General features: G+C 37.0%; 1 protein-coding gene across 5 annotated transcripts in view; it reads right to left on the minus strand.

Annotated features, from left to right (window-relative positions):
• KIF4A (kinesin family member 4A) overlaps positions 1-14,232 on the minus strand; it is a 119,338-nt gene that overhangs the window by 78,128 nt on the left and 26,978 nt on the right. The window contains exon 1 of one of the 5 annotated variants that reach the window (XM_045538693.1): positions 9,413-9,424. The exons of the other annotated variants lie outside the window; for them this stretch is intronic. The gene's annotated coding sequence lies outside the window, so the exon portion shown is untranslated. Of the gene's footprint in view, positions 1-9,412; positions 9,425-14,232 lie in introns of those variants that run through there. 5 annotated transcript variants of the gene reach the window in all.

The raw sequence follows: 14,232 nt of genomic DNA on the forward strand, positions 1-14,232 counted from the left end.
ACATAGACGAAAGATTACTAGGCACACTTAGTATGGCTAAGCGAATTGCAAAGAAAGAATGGGGAGAGGGGAAACCAGCCAGGAAGGGAGGGCTAGAGCATACAGGCCATGCTAAGCAGTGTAGTACAAAGCATATAGCTCTAGAAGAGCTCTTAGCAGGGAGGCAGAGTTTAGGAAGAATACCCTGGCTGCTAATTGGTTGATGGCTTAAAAGGGTGCCTGACTGAAAACAGGGAAACCAGTTGGAAAGCTTCCTATAATAATAATAATGAAAAAGAAGAGGGCTTGAATTAAGGTAGTGATAGTAGGGTGCAGCAGTCCCCAACGGTTTTTGGAACCAGGGACTGGTTTCATGGAAGACAATTTTTCCACAAATGGGATGGAGGGGGAGTTGCGGGGCGGGGGATGTGGGCTGGGGAGTTGGAGCTCAGGTGGTGATGCGCAGCCCTGTTTTCCTAGCAGGCCACTGACTGGCCGTGGCCTGGGGGTTGGGGACCAGGACCACAGGGTTAGAGGAAAGAAAGAGTGAGTTGAAAGATGAGAAAGTAGGACTGACAGGACTTCGTGACTGACAGGATTGGGGGAAGGAGCTAGAGTGAAGGAAGAGTATATAGAATGATGCCCTGGTTTCTGGCTTGGGTGACTGGGTGGATGTTGGTATTAATTCACTGCAGGTGATCAAGGGGCAGGTTTATATCAGAGGCAGAGAAGGATGAGGGGTTCAGTTTTAGACACATGCAATGAGAGGCACCTGTGGGACATCCATGAGATTCCCCACAAGCAACTACATTTATAGGCTGAAATGTGACATATGGACTGGAGATAGAGGTTTGGGATTGGCAGAATACAGGTAGGAGTTATAAGCACCTAAGGTGGGGGGTGGCAGGGTGATGAGCATGAATAGTGGGAAGAGAAAGAAAAAAATACCAGGACAGAACCTGGGTTATTGTTCAGGTAGAGGTGGGTAGAAAAGGGAACCTAAGAGAGAGTCTTGAGAAAAGTGAGAGGAAAATCAGGATAGGGTACTGTCAAAGAGTCAAGGGAGAAATGAGATTGTCCAGAAGAAGGGGCAGGATATCAGACACTGCAGGGTCACCAAGTAAGAGGAGAACTGAAAAAAGCCTAATGGATTTAGTTGTTCAGGTCATTGGTTTACCCTTGGCAGGGAGAGTTTCAATGGGATGAGGATGGAGGGGTGGCCAAAAAAAAAAAAAAAAAAAAACAGAGTGAAAGGAAAAGAGGAGACAGCAGTAGTAGGAGGAGGATAAAAGACTTTGTTTTATTTTAAAATGGGAGAAATAGTATGCTTCTATGCTGAGGGGTAAAGTCAGTAGAGAAAGAGAGGTTACAAACACAGAAGGTACAGAGATGCTTGATGGAACAAGGTTTCTGAGGCAGTGGGGAGAAACAAAAAACCCAGCAGAGAACATACAGGTATAATGGCACAGAGATCTGAAATGACAGAACTGTTTGGAAAAATGAGGAGTAGGCTGCTATGGCTTCAATCCTGTAGTTTGTGGGGAAGTGGTGGCAGATGAAGTGGAGGCACCAGAAAATGACAATGTAGTCCCCCTGGTACTACATAATTTCAGAGGAGAAAAAATACATTAGAAGATAAAATGGTTTAAAAAGGCAAAATTGAAAACCCCAGGACTTAAGTTGGGCCTTAAAACATGACTGTGTTGTAGATAGTTTGCTTGTGGGGGGGTGTGGTGGGGGGAGGTATATACTAAATTCTAGGTGAGAAGAGTGCTGTGATGAAAGTATGCAGAGACTAGAATAGCTGGGCACGTTGTGGGGGCTGGGTAACTGGAGTGGAGTGTGGGTAGGGAAGCTGTGAAAGGCAGCTGAGAAGGTAGGCTGGGACCAGGGTACGAGGGGTCTAGAAGACTTGACTATGTTTTTTAGACTTCATCCTGTAAGCAGTGATATGCCACTTCAAAGTTTCTATTTAGAGGCGGTGCCATGTACAAAGTGGTAATTTTTTAAAGCTACATATGTAATTTATTTATTTTTATTGATACATAATATTTTTACATATTTATGGGGTAAATGTGTATTTTGTTACATGCATAGAATGTGTAATGATCAAGTCAGTGTATTTAGGATTCAGCCTTTATCATTTCTATGCAGTAGGAACATTTCAAGTCCTCTCCTCTAGTTATTTTGAAATATACAATACATTATTGTTAACTATAGTCACCCTACTCTGCTATCAAACATTAGAACTTATTCCTTCTATCTAACTGTATGTTTGAACCCATTGACCAAGCTTTCTTCATTCCCCCACCCCTTCCCACCCTCTGGGAACTATCATTCTACTCTCTACCTCAGTGAGATCCACTTTTTTAGCTCCCACATGCATGACAACATGTGATATTTGTCTTTCTGTGTCTCCTTATTTCATTTAACATAATGACCTCCAGTTCCATCCATGTGGCTATAAAGTATATGATTTCGTTCTTTTTATGGCTAAATAGTATCCATTGTGTATCTATGCCACATTTTCTTTATCTACTCATCTGTTGTCGGACACTTAGGTTGATTTCATATCTTTGCTATTGTGAATAGTGCTGTAATAAACATGGGGGTGCAGGTATCCCTTTGATCAAAGTGGTATTTTAAGATTAATCTAGCTATGGTGTTTAGAATGAAGCCTTCTAGGAGTCAAAGAGTTAGGAGGCTATTGTCCAGATGTGCAGCATGAAGGCATGGACTTTGTAGAGGCAGCAGGAACAGACCGGAAATGGCTGCATCTGCACAATAGTGCTAAAGGAGAACTAACAGCAGGTAGTGGGTACTCATTCCTAACCAGGGAGATCATGCTGGGTGCAATAATTACCCTAATGGAATAGCAAGAAGAAAAAGCAAAAGAAACTAAAAAGGAATAGTTTGAGTTAGGAAAAGAACAAGGAGAATGAGGATTTACAAGCCAAGAGAAGAGTTTCAAAAAGGGTATGTTCAAGTGTCAATGCCACAGAGAGATTGGGTAAGATGAGCACTGAAAAAAACCAATTAGTTCTGGTAATTAACATATCCTTGGTGATTTTCTACCTAGTGGTTTTAGCTAGGTGAGTAAAGACAGACTACTGAGAGAGTAAATCAGGTTTTTGTATACAAAATCAATATTAAAAAATAAGTTTTATTCCCATATACCAAAAACAAACTTAGAAAATAAAATTTTAAAAGATTCTATTTATGTTGGTTACATGGATTTGCTCAGTTTGTAAAACTTCAGCAAGCTGTACAATTATGATGGGTGTACTTTTGTTTGTATATTATACTTCAATAAAAATTTAAAAAAATATACTTGCAATACTGATAAAATACAAATTACCTAAGAATAGAACAAAAGATGTATAAGACTTCTGCAGGAAAAATCACTGAGAAACGTTAAAGAAGTCCTAAATAAATGGAGAGATATACCATATACATAGATTTGGGGGACTTAATTTTGATTTAATAAAGTACCTAGAAACAGACCAAGGCATATTTGGGGACTTAATATATGACAGAAATAGTACTGCTTATCAGTAGGGAAAGGATAGACTTTTTAATAAATAGTGTTAGGGTAAATGGGCATAAATGTGGAAAAAAAAAACTGAACCCCTGCATCATACCATGTACAAAAAACAGTTGTGGGTGGATTAAAGATTTAAGTATGAAAGGCAAAACTATAAAGCCTTTATTAGATAATACAGAAGAATATCTTCAAGATCTTGGGGTACTAAAGGATTTTGTAAATAAGACATAAAATAATCATAAATGAAAAGAGCAAAAGACAAGCCAGAGATGAGAGAAGATATTTGTAAAACATACAGGGTGGAGAGATTTGTAATAAATGTAACTGACCAGTGACTAGAATATACAGTGTATTAAGAACTACTTCTTAAAATCAGTAAGAATAAGACTGACATTCAATAGAAAAATTGGCAAGACTTGAATAGGCATTTTACAGAAAATACACATGGCCAATAAACATATGAAAAGGTGATCAATACCATTAGTCACTGATGGAATGAAAATTAAAACCATAATGAAGTATAACTTCACACCTACCAGATTAGCAAAAATTTAAAATTCTGACAAAACAGTATTGGGGGATGTGGAGCAACAAGGATTCTCATACATTGGAAAAACTTTGAAAGACAGTTTGGTGTATATATACTCTATGACCTAGCGGTTCTACTTTGATGTATATTCCCTAGAAAATGCTTACATATAGCCAGCAGGATATATAAATAAGACAGTTCATATGGGTATTGTTGATAATAGCCAAAAGCTGGAAACTGGAATATCCATCAACAGTAGAAAGAATAAATAATGCTATAGTCATTCGATGGAATACTATACAGAAATGAAATGAACTATAGCTATATGCAACATAGATGAATCTCTCAAATACCATGTTGAATAGAAGATGCACGAAACAACAGATAATATACAATATAATTTCATTTACATAAAGCTTAAAAAAGACAAAACTAAATTATGCTGTTTAGAGATATATACACAGGAGGCACTGCTATCAAGAAAAGCAAGGGAATCATCATCACAAAAGTCAGAAGAGTAGTTAGGGGGCATGATATGAGAGGGGTATGCATGGCTGCTGAAAGTGTTTAGTGTTCAACCTAAGTGGTAGTTCCATGGTTGTTCACTTTATAATTATTTATTAAGCTATATACATGACTTATGCAATTTTTCAACAATGCATGTGATTCACTCTCTTATATGGCACCAGAGAAATGAAACTAAGAGAGTGAATCACATGTGTTGTTAAGCAGTGTAATCTTTTCTGAGGAGCTTGACTCTAAGGGAAAGGAGATAGGATAGCAGTTACAGGAGGATTCAGGATTGAGGGAATGTGGGCACTTATGTTCACCAAAAATACCTATATAAGAATATTCATAGCAGCACTATTCATAATAGTCCCAAACAGGAAATTACCCAAATGCCCATCCAACAGTAGAAATGATAAATAAATTGTGGTGTATTTGTTAGCAGAATACTATATAGTAACGAAAACTACAACTACATGTAATGTTATGGATGACCATTACAAGCAAAATGTTGAATTGGGGTTATCAGATTTAGCAAAAGAAAAAACTATAGAACATGCAATCAAATTTATATTTCAGATAAATGAAGAATCATTTCTAATATAAGTATGCTCCACACAAAACGATTTGTCATTTATCTGAAATTCAAATTTAGCTAGGCATCGTGTATTTTCTCTGAAGACCTTACATTGAGTGAAAGACGCAAAGGAGTCTATACTGCAAGACTAATCTAGCATAAGTCTGGACAGAGGTTACCCTTTGGGGAAGACAGTGACCAGAAGAGAGCACATGTGGCACTGCTGGGATGCTTGTAATATTGTTTCTTCATGTGGGTGCTATTTACATGTGTGTATTTCACGTTGTAAACATTCATCAAACTGAATAATGATTATTTGGGTACTTTTCTGTATGTATATTATACTTTAATTGAATAATCTACCCATTATCCATCTGTAATCTATTTATAATCTCTCTGGCAATGGCCTAAATATGTTTTATATTGAAAATCACAATAAAAAAATAGGGATAAACTTAACAGGAAGTATATAGCACCCACACCGAATGAAGGGAGAGAAATAATTTGAATAGGTAATTTAATCAGGAATATAAATGGTCTATAAATATAAAAGTATGTTTGACTTCACTAATAACTACAGAAATGAAAATGAGATACTATTTTTTACTTATCAGAATGGTAATATACTTAGCAGAAAAGTTAGAAAAATGAATAATCTCATGTCATTTCTTCATGGGAGTTTGGTAGCATCTATTTTTAAAATGTACGTGGATTTTGCGAAGATGTTCCAGATCCCCTCTATTTTCAAACCTGATTCATCAACTGTTCTTGAGCCAAATGGGTGCTGGGGCCAGCCAAGAAAATGAGGTTGCAGGATGGGTCTGTGACCTAAGAGTAAAGGGTGATGCAGGATTTTTAAACTCTGGAACAGATGAGAGCCCTGGGCCAAGGGCCTGGAGTCTGGTGTAGTAGAGCCAAAGCACAAGGATGGGAACCTGGGCCCTGGTAAAGGCTTGGCCCATAGGATTCTGTGAACTTGTAGGGGGAAAGTCAGTATTGCTTATGAGAGTATGTCAGGTTTCCCTATCTGAAAATCCTGAAAAGAAACCAATGAGTTGGGTTGGGTCCTGTCTACCTTGAGACTAAGACAGCAGAAGGAAATAGTAGAGAGGCCTCCTCTTGATACCTCTTCAAGGGTCTGACAAGCTGACTGACAACATGCCTCCTGTTACAGTGCTGGTTCATGGGCAGAAACCCCTGTGCCTTTCCCACTCATTGGGCTGCTACGATTTCAGGCACCCCAGCATTAGACTTGAGCTCCAGTGAGCAGACAAAGGAAAATAATAAAACACCTAAGGGGACCCAGAAGCTAAAGAGAAGAACAAGCATAGAACAGGATTTTAATGACATAGAGTAGCTGAATAAAACAGACAATTTGAACTTTAAAAAGACTTTCTGGAACTTAAATTAAATGGTAAATTACATGCCATTTACCAAAACCAATAGCAATTATCATTCCAAATAATAAAACACAAAAACCATTCCAATTTAAATCAGAAACTAGATCCCCCTGGGGAAAGCAACTTTATAAGCTCAGGGTGTACCCTTCAACATTATTCTCCTTGCTAATAAACATAAAATAAGAGAATTAAATAATAGGAGTAAATATTGGCAGAGATTAATTTTCTTGTCACTGACACAATTTTATACCAAGAAAACTCAAGTCTCTAGTTAAAAAAAACCCAAACTGTTAGAACAAAGCTATATTATCAAGATAGATGAATCTCACAAACATCACGTTGAACAACAAAAAAGTCAGTTATAGAAGACACATATGCTATAAAATCACTTATGTTTACAGACAGGCAAAATATCATTACATATAGTTAAAGGATACAAGAATAAAGAAATTAATGGAAAGGATAAACACCGCATTTAGAATGGTAGTTAAATTTACCCCTCAGTCTGATGCAACCTGCCCTAATTCCTTACCACTGAACTGACACTGCTCAGGCAAAGATTACCAAAAATCTCAATGAACAAATCCATTTGCCTCTTCTCAGCCTTCATCTTATGTAATCATGCTGAAACATTTGACACAGGTGATAATCCCTTCTTCATAGAAACTATTACCTTGATTTTCTAGATACTAATACTACGATCCTTCAGTGTCTCTTCAACTTCTTTAACTAACTCCTTTACCTTTGACTCTTAAATACGAGTACTCCTCATTAATATTTAGTGTTGGCTCTCTCATTATCCAGTCTTTCTCTACACAATTCTCCTACCCATAGATTCCAAATATTTATCTCCAGTCCAGACAGTGCTTCTAAGTTTTTGTCCTGAATTTCCCATTTCCTCCTGGACTTTTCTAATATGCACACCATATGCAACATGTCCAAAATCTTTCCCTCTGCTGTCTGCTTCCTACATACCTCTTTCCTGTTTTCTCACTAGCTTCCCTTTAGCTCTTGGCATCTCCCACTTGATACAGGACTCAACTGTGATTTTTGTCATAAACTTCTTTGCCTTACAAATCAAATCTGACACTTGAATACACCCCCTTCCTCCCCAGTAAGGCAACATGTAATAATATGCTGATGGGCCTTTTCCACCCTCCGAAAATATTCTAGAGGCTAGCAACTTTCTTAGCTCTTGATATGTAGAAAATGATTCCCTCTAATGGTGGGGAACTTGTCTTTGGGAATGGCAATTTGGTAGCTAAAGAAAACTTAATTTCACTGGTATAAACCATATCCCTAAAAGCCTCTTACAGCCTCAAAATCTACCTCAAATGTTGACAAGCACCCTAGCAAGCTCCTAGGGGGTCTTAGTTCAGCTGAGATTGCACATAAATATCAGTAAGGCCCGTATTTCTCATTAGCCACTACTCAGAAGTAAAAACACAGAAGAGGGAATAATTATGAAGAGGCTACTATTAATATTTACTAGAAATTGTGCTACATGTTTTAAAAATATGAGTTCACTTAATCCCCACAACTCTATGGGAATATATACTTAAATCTTATTTTATTAATGAGGAAATTGAAGCTCTGAATCTGAGAGGGGCAACCCAGAAATGTGCATATAAAATCCTCTATCACAGGCTGGGCGTGGTGGTTCACGCCTGTAAGCCTAGCACTCTGGGAGGCCAAGGCAGGCAGATCGTTTGAGCTCAGGAGTTCGAGACCAGCCTGAGCAATAGCAAGACCCCGTCTCTACTAAAACTAGAAAGAAATTATATGGACAGCTAAAAATATATATAGAAAAAATTAGCCCGGCATGGTGGAGCATGCCTGTAGTCCCAGCTACTCAGGATGCTGAGGCAGGATTGCTTGAGCCCAGGAGTTTGAGGTTGCTGTGAGCTAGGCTGATGCCACGGCACTCTAGCCTGGGCAACAGAGTGAGACTCTGTCTCAAAATAAATAAATAAATAAATAAATAAATAAATAAATAATAAAATCCTCTATCACAACTGATAAAATTCCTTTAAGAGTCCCTAAAAGTCTTTTAAGATGCTGCCAAGTGGGAAAGCCACCAACCACCTGTGAATCCATCACTGGTGGATCAGAAACTGCAGAAAATCCCTGAGATTGAAAGTGGATGACTCAGACTAACATTAAACACACACACACACACACACACACAGAGGAGAGAACTGCTGTAAATAAAAAGCTAGCACCAACTCCAGGAGTACTGAAGACTTGAAGGTAGAAGATTCAGAAAATAGGAGGAAGCCCTGGAACAATGGTTAAGGTAACTGCTTGTGGTACCACAGCAGAAGTAGGCCAGTGGGCTAGTAGTCACTGATATGGCAGGAATAAGTCCAAACACACACATAAAAATATATAGGATAAAGCCACCTGTTAAAAGAGACCATCAGATCAGGTATACATGAATGAATAAATAAAGTAATTAATGAAATCAAGTTACATAGTTTCTATAAGATAAGGGGTACAAAAAGAAATACCAGGCAAGGGCTAACAAAGAGAAAGTAGGTGAAAAATACTAATCAGATAAAAATATCAGGTTATTAAGTATGAAATGCCTGATTTCCTTAAGTACTAAGTTTGACAGTTGATATCGCTGACATTTCACTTTGACACTTCTTCTTGTTTTATTTTTATTGTGAAGGTACATCCTCATTGTATGAAACACATGGTTTGGCTTGTGATTGTCTTTCAAATTTTTTTTAGAGCAATTTTTTGAGACCTTGAATAAGCAAAAATTCGAGCTGTTTTCGAATATGAGTTCCATCATAGAACCAGTGCAGTGCAGACAGCTCAAAGTATCAACGAAGTGTTTGGGAAGGATGTAGTTAATGAATGCACAGTACCTTGATGGTTTGAAAAGTTCTGTTCTGGTGACTTTAATCTTGAAAATGGTCCATGTGCGCAACCTGAGACCAAGGTGGATAATGATAAGCTGAAAGCTGTGGTGGAAGCAAATCCATCTCAACCTGCATGTGAATTAGCAGTAAGGTTTGATGTTACTATTCCAACAATATTGGACCATTTAAAACAAATGGACAAGGTAAAGAAGCTGGATAGATGGATAATGCATGAATTAAACGAGCCTCAGAAGAGAAATCATCTCGAAGCTTGCCTTTCTTTGCTGTCATGACATAGAGGTGAACCATTTCTACACAACATTGTTACATGCAATGAAAAATGGATTCCTTTTGACAATCACAAACATTTGGCACAGTGGTTGGATAAAGATGGAGTGTGGAAACACAGTCCAAAACCAAATATTCGTCAAAAAAAGCTAATGGTGTCTGTTTGGTGGTCCAGTGCTGGTATTATCCACTATAGCTTCATGAAACCTGGTCAGTCGATTATAGCAGAGGTCTACTGCAACCAATTGGATGAAATGATGAGGATGCTTGCAATTAAGCAGCTGAGATTGGTTAATAGACATAGGCCAATCCTCTTGCAAGACAGTGCTCAACTACATGTCTCACAAACAACACTGCTCAAATTACAGAGGCTGGACTTAGAAACTCTGTCATCCACTGTATTCACCAGACCTGGCAACAACTGACTACCACTTCTTCCAGGCTTTGGACTACTACTTACAAGGAAAAATATTCTATTTTCAACAAGCTGTGGAAAACACCTTTTATGATTTCATCACCACTTGCTCTCCAGGCTTCTTTGCTGCTGGCCTAAACAAGCTACCATTAAGATGGCAAAACTGTGTAGATAGTTTAGGTGCCTACTTTAATTGTACTGCTTCTTGTTTGAGATACAATAAACTAAACTTTTGATTTGAAATCAGACATTTCATATTTAATGACCTAATAGATATAATCCTCTAAGAAGATATATGTCATGATACTTTATGCAGCTAGCAACAAAGCTTCAAAATACATAAAGTATAAACAAAGAAATACAAGAAGAAATGGAAAAATCCTTGGTCATATTGTGAGAAAATAACATATTAAGTAAATAACAAGCAAGAATATGAGGATCTGAAAAACACAATTAACAAACTTGTCTAATAGGTATAACTATATACCCAACAAAAAATACACTCTTAAAATACACATGGAATATTAATAAGACCAAATAAGCATCAGGCTAAATTTCAAGAAACAGAAATCAGACACATTCATTGATCATAATGCAATAAATTAGAAATTAACAATAAAAGGAAACACAGAGGCACCTTCTACATAACTCTTAGGTTAGAGAGAAAATGAAAAAGGAAATATTATCCTATTTAGAAATGAGCAGTGAGGGTACTATTTCTCAAATTTGTAAGATTACATCTAAGTGGTACTTACAGGAAATGTATAGCTTTAAATATATCCTTTTAGACAAAGACAATTGAAAATAAATGAGACAATTAAATGGTGTGCATAAATAAAAGAAAAAAAAAGATCCTGAATGTGATTAAGCCTCTAGATCTAAATATCAATTTGTAGGAAATACAGAGGAAGAGAGAAACATGTTAAACTACATGGGTAAGCAATCAGTGAAATTCAGACTATGGGAAATTCTACAAGACAGCTTGATTTCTTTAATAAATAAATTCTAGGGACTTGATGGGTAAGAAGAGATGGAAAAAGTACCTGTAGATGAAAAGAGATTTCTTAGCCAGGTTTGGTGGTGCACGCCTGTAGTCCTAGCTATTCTGGAGGGCTGAGGTGGGAGGACTGCTAGAGCCCAGGAGTTTGAGACCAGTCTGGGTGATATAGCAAGACCCTGTCTTAATCAATCAATGAAAGAAATTTTAAAAACTTATCAAGCAATAACAATGTGTGGACCTTGTTTGGATCCCGATCCAAATAAATGAAATCTATGAGACAATGAGAAATCTGAACACTGACTAGATATTTGATTTTATTAAGGGATTACTGTTAATTTTTAGGTGATTATATTTTAAAAGAGTTCTTATTTTTTACAAACTGAAATAAATAAAACAATATATCTGGAATTTGTTTCAAAATAATATAGATAAAACAATACTAGTCATAAATTAGTGAAACTGCATGACAGGTATATGGGGGATTCATTATACCATTCTGATCTCTTTTGTATATACTTGAAATGCTTTTTTTTTTTTTAAAGAAAGGAAAGAAAAAAAGTAAACTCAGCTTTCAACTCATGAAGCAATAAAAAGAATATAAAACAACCTAATAAGAAGTCATTAATAGAGTAAAAATACAAAATAGGAAAAAGTAGAGTTAATCAACAAATCTGCCATATGTGATATAAAAAACTGAAAGGGGAGACATAACTACAGCTGTAGAGGGGATTAAAAATATAAAGTAAATCTATTTGCAATATTATATGAATAAATTTGGCAATCTAGACAAAATAAATAATTTCCTAAGAAAATATAAATGACCAAAATTAGCTCAAGATATAGAAAATATACTTTTTAAGAAACTTTCAGATATAATTCACATGTTATATAAAATGTAGCAGAGCACAGAAAAAAATGGAAAGCTTCTCAACTCATTTTATACAGTTGGCAAAATCTTCAAACCAAAATGGACAAGGAGAGCACACATACAAATAAATGTTATAGACCACTCTCTCATAGGAACAGATTTGTAAAAGTCCTAAATTTAAAACTAACACATTAAATCCAGCAGTGTGCAGAAAAAATGATTTATCATGGTAAATTCAGGAAATGATAGAAAATGTATTTTTATAGTTCACTCTATCAATAGGTTAAAAGAGGAGAAACTATATGATAACTAATTCCCAATCAATGATAAAATTCAACATTCATTTCTCACTTTAAAAATAAGTAATTCTTAGAGGGATGTGGCAGTATGCGCCTATAGTCTGAGCTGTTCTGGAAGCTGAGACGGGAGGATTGCTGGAGCCCAGGAGTTTGTGTCCAGCCTGGGCAACATATTGAGATCCCATTACCATTGAAAAAAAAAAGTAATTCTTTGCAAACTAGGAATAAAAGGCCACTACCTTAACTTGATAAAGGATATCTGTCAGAAATGGCACAGTAGATAGTTAAAATTGAAACACTAGCAATTTTCTGGTTAGACTGAAAAAGGAAAAAAAGATAAAGATGATAACTATCACTGGTACTATTCAACATTATGCTGAAAAAGGATGAGAAAATAAATTAGGTATAAATTTTGAAAACGAAGAAATTGAAGTGTCTACTTGAGAATAATCTGAATACCCACCTAGAAAATCCATGAAACTCCACTGACAAAACAATGAGAAACTAAAATGTAGTTCAGCAAGATGGTGAAATAACAAGATAAAAATTTAAAAAGTAATACTTTTCCTAGACAGGAATGGAAAATAGAAAAGGAGATATTCAAAAAAGCAACAAAAAAGTTAAAAAAGTATTCTGGAATAAGCCTAACAAGATATGTGGTAAGGCTGGGCGCGGTGGCTCACGCCTGTAATCCTAAGCACTCTGGGAGGCAGAGGCAGGAGGATCGCTCGAGGTCAGGAGTTCAAGACCAGCCTGAGCAAGAGCAAGACCCTGTCTCTACTAAAAAATAGAAAGAAATTAACCAGACAACTAAAAATATATAGAAAAAGTCATTCAGGCATGGTGGCACATGGCTGTAGTCCCAGCTACTCGGGAGGCTGAGGCAGAAGAATTGCTTGAGCCCAGGAGTTTGAGGTTGCTGTGAGCTGGGCTGATGCCACAGCACTCTAGCCCGGGCAACAGAGTGAGACTGTCTCAAAAATAAAAAAAATATAAAAAAAGAAGATATGTGGTATAAGAATTATATTAAGAAAACTACAAACCTTACTTAAAGACATAAAAGATGACTTGAATAAATGCAGAGAGATCATGTTCCTGGATGGGATCAATTCTCCTTAATCTATAAATTGAATTCAGTTCTCAATAGAAATCCAAAGATTTCATAGTACTTGACAACCTAATTCTAAAATTCACCTGGAACAGAAAGTAATCAAAATAATTCTGCTAAAACTGAGGGGAAACTTGCCCTCCCAGAGATTAAAACATATGATAAGTTAGACTTATTAAAAGGTCTAAGAATAAACAAATTGACCAATAGAGCAGAATAGTGTCTAGAAATAGACCCCACACACATATGATCAACTCAATACACCAAGACACCGAGTCAATCCAGTGGGTAAAGGAACTTCTTTTTAACCAATGGTGGTGGTGTAACTGTAACAGACACTCCATCTTAAAGCTAACTAATAACTCTTTCTTTTACAATGCCTAATTGTGTGCTTAAGAATTCCAGGAACTGGCCTTGAGCAACTAACTATAGAACCAAGATTGCAGGACTCCCCGCTAGAGGAAAATGCTGAGCAGTTAACCTTCAATTCTGTTGCAGTCTAGCGGATTCCAGCCCAGACTGCCAGATGGCCAGCTACTAAAGTTAACCATTGGAACAAGTTATGCTGACCTGCACATGGCCAGCTCCTGAATATAGTTTCCCAAAACTCCTTCTCCTTTAAAACCCTTCAGTCAGCCTGAGAAATTAGAGATGGTTTTTGCAACATGAGTCCACCATCTCCTCAGGTTGCTGGCTCTTGAATAACCTGCTTTTCCTTCCACCAACTCTTGTCCCTCGAGTTTGGCTTTTGAGCAGTGAGTAGCAAAGCCTAAGTTTGGTTACAGTGGAACAACTAGATAGCCACGTGGGGGGAAAATGATCCCCAACCTCTAACTCACTTTATAGCC

The sequence above is a fragment of the Lemur catta genome, chromosome X, assembly GCF_020740605.2.
Source record: "Lemur catta isolate mLemCat1 chromosome X, mLemCat1.pri, whole genome shotgun sequence".
Lineage (NCBI taxonomy): Eukaryota > Metazoa > Chordata > Mammalia > Primates > Lemuridae > Lemur > Lemur catta.